The sequence below is a fragment of the Dryobates pubescens genome, chromosome 25 (genome assembly GCF_014839835.1).
Source record: "Dryobates pubescens isolate bDryPub1 chromosome 25, bDryPub1.pri, whole genome shotgun sequence".
NCBI classification, from domain to species: domain Eukaryota; kingdom Metazoa; phylum Chordata; class Aves; order Piciformes; family Picidae; genus Dryobates; species Dryobates pubescens.
In genome coordinates, this window is record NC_071636.1 from 14,433,753 (window position 1) to 14,439,752 (window position 6,000).

General features: G+C 46.3%; 1 long non-coding RNA gene across 1 annotated transcript; it reads right to left on the minus strand.

Annotated features, from left to right (window-relative positions):
• Window positions 1-256: 256 nt before the first annotated feature.
• Window positions 257-2,302, minus strand: LOC128898524 (uncharacterized). The gene is made up of 3 exons (XR_008462874.1): window positions 2,133-2,302; window positions 1,320-1,464; window positions 257-1,228 (listed from the first exon to the last, which is right to left on the minus strand). It is a non-coding gene; the product is annotated as an uncharacterized LOC128898524 (long non-coding RNA).
• Window positions 2,303-6,000: the final 3,698 nt, after the last annotated feature.

Sequence of the window (6,000 nt, forward strand, 5' to 3'; positions counted from 1 at the left end):
GCAAGAGAGAACATGGCTCTGTTTGAAAGGTATAGCAAAGTATCTGCAGGGTGATGCTCTGCATCCAGTTTCACAGGTACCATGAGTGACTGTAGGGTGCAATTCAGTGACATTTCAATAGCTGAAGGAGGCCTACAGGATGGCAGAGGAGAGACTATTTAGAAGGGCTTGTGGTGGTAGGATGTGAGGCAATTGTTTGAAACTGGAGCAGGGGAGATTTAGGCTGGACATCAGGAGGAAGTCACAATGAGAGTGGTGAAATAATGAAACAGGTTGCCCAGGGATGTGGTTGAGGCCCTGTCCCTGGAGACATTCAAGATCAGACTCAGAGTGGCCCTGTGCAGCCTGCTCTAGTTGGAGGTGTCCCTGCTGACTGCAGAGGGGTTGAACAAGATGACCTTTGAGGGTCCCTTCCAGCCCAATGCAGTCTGTGACACTGTGACTACACTCTGCTGAACAGTAGATGTGGGAGAGCAGACAGCAGATGTGCAGCCACTTAGCCTGTGCCTTGTGCAACAGACTGTGCTATGGAAATGTGTGCAGATATTTAATTGTTATTCAACTGCAAGTTGCCTGGATTTATGAGCCTGGGAAGCACGTATGCTGCAGTGAGAAATGAGTGTTTATTAGCAGAGTAGCTATGCCAGATTTTCCTGCAGAGAGGCAAAGTACCCCTGTCTATAGCAAATGGATTAAAAGGGAACAGGGTACCACTCTCATGCCATTTACCTTTGTGAAGTGCAGCTGGCTAAATGCCAGTGTATGGATACATTTCCATCATCAACTCTGAACAGCTTTTACTGCTGCTTGTCACAGATAATAAAAATGCAGCAGCTGTGCTCTTATTGAATCCCAGTTTGGAGAAATGTAGACTTCAGTAAGTAAGGGACACAAACAGGACTCCTCTTTCAGAGACAGCAGTGTGGATACACCAGAATAAACCCTTTCGAGCTAGATAGGGAAGATGAGACCATTGCCCTGTATGCAACTGTTTTTCAAGAGCTTGTTGCAGCAACCTCCTGTGGTCACTCTGAACACATCCTCTTTCCTTGTTGGTTCCTCTTCAACTACTCTTACCCCTGACAACATCCTCCTGGACTCCTGCAGTCCTTTTCATTCCTTTATCTGCTGTGCAGGCTGGTGCTGCTAAGTGACCTCCCTTCACCTGTCCAGTCAGCCTCCCTGATCAGGCCATGTTCACCTCATGCCCTTTTGAGGGAAGCACCACCTAGAAGGTGAAGTGGGAGGTTAGGTACTGAACAGCAGCAAGGCATCCCCCAGCACACCCCAAATCTGCAGCAAAAATCCAACACACTTACTTCTCCCACTCATTGCAGTTTCAGCCTCCATTCTCACAGTGACCAACTTTCTTCCTTCCCCGGGCAGGTGTATTTTTGCGTAATTCATTTTCTTACACTTTTTTAAGCTGCATGAGCTCATCAAAGGGCCAGACAAGCACCAGACCTGTACAAAGAAAGCAGCAGGGCTGGAAACAGATGTGTCCTTTTGATACCAGCAGTCCATTAGATTTGGCCCAGCTGCCATGTGATATCACTCCTTGTGTCTAGTTTCATCTGTGAAACAGGGAGGTTTGACTACACTGCTGAGAAGCCTTCAGACACTTCTTTTGCCTTTGCCCTCCTTTGCTGCACTTTTCTCTGTTCTTGAAAAATACAGGAAAAATTTATCATGAGGGCAATTTTATAGTGACCTCACAGTATCACAGTACATTAGAGGCTGGAAGGGACCTCCAGAGATCATTGGGTCCAATCCCCCTGCCAAAGCAGGATCACCCAGGGTAGTCCACACAGGAATGCATCCAGATGGGTTTTGGATGTGTCCAGGGAAGGAGACTCCACAACCTCTCTGGGCAGCCTGTTCCAGGGCTCTGTCACTCTCACTGTAAAGAAGTTTCTCCTCATGTTGAGGTGAAATCTTCTATGTTCAATCTTGTACCTGTTGTTCCGTGTCTTATTATTGCGCACCACTAAGAAGAGCTGGGCCCCCTCCACTTGACACCCACCCCTCAGACATTTATAGACATTGATGAGATCCCCTCTCAGCCTTCTCAAGACTAAACAGCCCCACCTCCTTTCTGCTCATCCTCTTCCTCTCCTGTTTCTGCCACTTACCCTTCCCAAAGTCTTTCTGCTGTCATTCTCCATGCTCTTGGTGACCTTGTCCTACCATTTCATGCTTGTGGGAACTCTAGAAACTGACTCCCCCTGATGCAGGATCTTTTTCCTTGGACACACACTGCACAAGCAAGACAGGCAGATGCAGGCCTCCTCCTTTCTCAGGACAAGTGCTTAAAAAAAAAAAAAAGAAAAAAAAAAAGTAGTATTACACAATCCCCAAGACATGCATGTTATTCACCAAAACAATCCTGGAGATCCTATTTCTGCAGCCTTGCCTCTCACTGCTTGTTTCTTTCTGGTATCAAACCAGTGTACTGCAGCCAGGACCCGGTAACAACTGTGTATACAAACCTAAATCCTGCACTGGAGGGGACTTTTTGGTAGAGCCACAGGAATTATCAGGAGCAGTCCTACTGTGAAGGACAGAGGTGTCTTGCTGTGTTTGTTTGGCGATGTGGCCTGCTCATTTACACTGTTAAATTAATAAAGATAACAAGATAGAAGCTTTCCAGTCGGGATCCATTGCTAACTGCTCTTCATTGTTCTATTCTTATTGCACATACATTGGGAAGTGCACATTATCTAATAAAGAAACAAATAAATGCCTCTACATAAGAAACAAATAAATGCCTTTATACTGGGAAAAAACACAACAACAACAACCACCCAACCAAACAAAATCTTTCTAGAAATACTGCAGCAAGATTCCCTTTCTGTCTTTTATAAAAGGCAGGCTGTGTCTTATGATCATCAAGGAAAATGTAAACAAACGTAATTTAATCAGTTCTGTCTCTCCTTGATTTGCATCAGCAAGAATAAAAGACAAAGGCAGAATGGAAAACAGCAGCTTTGTGCTACCAGTCTGAATGCACAAAATACTTCTTTCTCCAGCTGTCAAACATTAAAAAACGCTCTGCGTACCAGCAAGAAGAAAAGTGTCAAACAATTGACCACAATGGGAATCACAATGCTTCATTAAAAGCTCTAAAGCAGGGCAGAAAAGCTTCCAGCCCTTTGTTAAGCAGAACTAAAGGCTAAAAGATACTTTCCCAAAGCGTCAGGAGATGCTTTCATCTCATCTAGTCAGTCAGATTAATATCTCCTAGTTTATTTCAGCGTGGTCTTGGTGCTCAGAGGGGTTCAGCAGTAACAGCTGGATGTGCCGTTTGCTTTCCTGAGCGTGGGGCATGTCTGAGTGAAAGAGAAAAGGTTAACGTTCTTCCCAGCGAGCGGGCCTCCCTTCCACGTGGCACAGGGATGCAATCAGGAATACTTCATTACAGATGGAAACACCAAATGATCTGGAGAACCTAACCTATTTGTTCAGCTGACAGCCGATGTGGTGATAAGGACTTTCAGCAGACAGGATATTTATAGACTCCTTATCACTAGGTACAATCAGCACTAAAATGTCAAACAATACCCTGAACCAAGGGTTGTTTCAGTTCAACTTTTCTCCATTGTTACTTTTCCTTTTTTCCTCTCCCTCCCCCCCCCCCCCCCCCCCCCCCCCCCCCCCCCCCCCCCGGTCTGGTTACTGCCTAAAACTTGGCAGTGAGAGAAAAAAGGGAATGTGACTCACACTGACAACTTCATTTGCTCTAAGAGAGAGACCTCAGTAATTGCTCTAACCCACTTAGAGGAAAGCTACCCCTCCTCTTTCTCTCCTCCTCCACCCTTAGACAGACAGAGGCCATGTCTGTGAGAGGAGCAGGCCGGCTGATCTCAGAGGTCACACTAGCACTTAGGAAGTGACCAGGTCTCTTTCTTGCCACTTTTCTTCTTCTGGATTTAAGTTAACCCCTCACAAGAACTTAAAGCAGCTTCAGTTTAAGGGGCAGCTTCCTGCCACGGGTTTCTCATGAATCTAACGAGCAGGCTCTCCAAAGACCTCAGGCTTCAAACGCAGCAGGGCTGCAGTGGCCGCTCCCACGGCATGCTGCAGCTGGGCAGCCAGCGCGGCAGCTCCAGGAGGAGCTACCCTGGAGTCCAGCAATTCACACCTTTTCCTTTTCTTATGGGCAGAGGCAGGGGGGATGGTAAATAGGAACAGGAGAAGAATCAGCACAGATGCCTATGCAGTACTCTACCAAAATATATTTTCATTTTTTAATTACATAATCAACATAACGAGAGTGGCATTCGTAGTGAGGTGGCAGAACAGATGGCAAGGACTTGGTTTGCAGCAAGACATTAATTAGCAACAACTCTCGTTTCTGCTGGAAAAGAGAGGTGGTTCTGCTCTAGCAGGGTTAAGATGGGTGCTTACTACATGGGGGAGGGGGGGGGAAATCACTTTCCAAACACAGAATTGTGATTATTTTTACGTTTTTAAGATCTGTTTTACCTCCTCTACATCCCTATTAAAATCCCCAGGATACTCCAAAGCAACATCCTACTGCAAAGCCTTATTAAAAAACAGCACAAGTTGGGGTCCTAGCAGTATCTTGGGATTCTCCTTGCAAATACTTTTGAATGCACTGTGGATGTACAAACACAAGGAGGAAAGGGGGAAAGTTAATGTGATTGAGAGTTTTGTGCAACTTAAACTGCAGGCGAGGCTTGTGTGAAATACTTCACGCAGCTGAGGTTAAAGGTTTCTTTAGGTGCTTTACAGAGAGTTCTGTCTCCTCTTCCCTCTGTGCCACACACTTGGACCTCACTTCTTCAGCACACTGGTGCAGCTGACTTGGAAAGAGCTATCCCAAAGGGGACTGAAGCAGAAAGTAGCTATGGGAAGGTATTTAATAAAACCACAGGCAGAGAATACATCACCCAGACACAACGAATAGGGAAACAGCACATACAACCCAAAAGTCTTGCCTCTATTTTTCATCTGATAAAGTGGCTGCACACTGAACAGCCCCCAAAACACTCAGCTCTTCTCTTCCCTCCCTGTGCTGCCAGGTGACACGAGATGGCTTTTTCCTGCTTTTCATTCACCATTAGAGGCTCTCCAGAGTCACACACCCAAGTCTTGCGGGTCACATTCCTCCGGTGATTACATCCCTTCCCCAGTAGGAGAGAGGGAAAAGAGAAGCAGGCAAAGAGGGATGGGCGAGCAGAGGGGAGGGAGGAGCTGGGGGAGGAGGGGAAGGAGCAAGCTGTAGGGAACATCAAGATGAACATAGGCGGGTGCTGGAGGACAGTACTGCAGGAAAGGGAGAGGGGGAGGCAGTCACATACTACAATATTGCACAAAATTGGGCAACAGGGCATCTAAATTCATCTGCTGTGGAGCTTGGAAATGAACCCATCATTCCCACGTCTCAACGCTCATCCCTGTGCTGCCAGCAAATATCTAACAGCTGACAAGAAACATCTCTGCCCATTCTAGAAGGGATGCTTTGCCACTACTCCCACTTACTCTGTGCAGGCAGTAGATGGTTGTGGGTCTGTGCTGTAAGCTGAAAATTACACCCCTACCCATTACCCAGGGGGAGCAAATGATATGGTTGCAGAAGAGGATTTTCCCCCATTTTCCTTCAATGCATGTGTTAAAAACATGGTTGGGATGAGTTCTGTGTTACAAGAATCTTGCCAACATTATGAAGTCCAACACGAAAAAAATAATTTATGCTTGGACTGCCTATTCCATCTTCCAGCAGCTACTTTAATTCAAAATATCAGGCCAGGCTCCCATGCCATGTTTCTTTCAGCCACATAACAGTGCACCCTGACATTCCTATACTGAGTGTAACTAACCTGCCAAACTGTAGGGGATTTGGGCTTCCATCGGTTCATTTTGTGTCAAACCAGAAATGGGCCACAGAGAAGAACTCGGCATCTTGCATGCATCAGATGGCAGAGATTCTTTGCAGGATGGTTTTCAGGAGAAGTGCCAGATATCACTGAAACTGTT